Here is a 513-nt window from a genome sequence, read left to right as displayed (position 1 = left end):
CTGCAGCTCCATGAGGCTTCCACAGCCGGAACAAATGGATTTCCTCACCCAGGATGGATGCTGGGCAACGGCCCTGCTCAAGACTGGTACAGTGAAGCCACCACACTGCCGCAAGGTGGACTTGCTCTGGAGAGAATTTTTGGAGCCAGGATGGAGGCTGTGAGGGAAGCAGATGCCCTCCAGCCACCCGGACAGGAGGGGCCGCACACCAGCCGAACGCCCGTGCGGTGGCGGGGGGAGGCGCCCCCAACGGCTGCCTGTGCTGGGGGGGCCTCGTGCCTCCTGCAGGCCTCCTGCGCTGGGGGGGGCGCGCTCCACTGGCCACCTGTATAGGTGGTGGTGGGTGGGATGCATGACCGCCATCTGCAGGTTTGGGTCTCCTTGGACAGGCCAAAGAAGACGATTACCTATGCATTGAAAAGGCCAAAGAAGATGATTACCTATGCATTGGACAGGCCAAAGAAGATGATTACCTATGCAATGGATTGGTGAAAGTCACTGTGAGTCTGATGA

The 513-nt window shown here is 59.5% G+C and overlaps 1 pseudogene; it reads right to left on the bottom strand.

Moving 5' to 3' along the window:
- LOC102846252 overlaps positions 1–354 on the bottom strand; it is a 7,460-nt pseudogene extending 7,106 nt beyond the window's left edge.
- Between the last annotated feature and the right edge of the window lie 159 nt (positions 355–513).

The sequence above is a fragment of the Elephantulus edwardii genome, unplaced genomic scaffold (genome assembly GCF_000299155.1).
Source record: "Elephantulus edwardii isolate Elephantulus edwardi_28Jun2011 unplaced genomic scaffold, EleEdw1.0 scaffold00410, whole genome shotgun sequence".
Taxonomy (NCBI): domain Eukaryota; kingdom Metazoa; phylum Chordata; class Mammalia; order Macroscelidea; family Macroscelididae; genus Elephantulus; species Elephantulus edwardii.
This window is presented reverse-complemented; position numbering and strand designations above follow the sequence as displayed.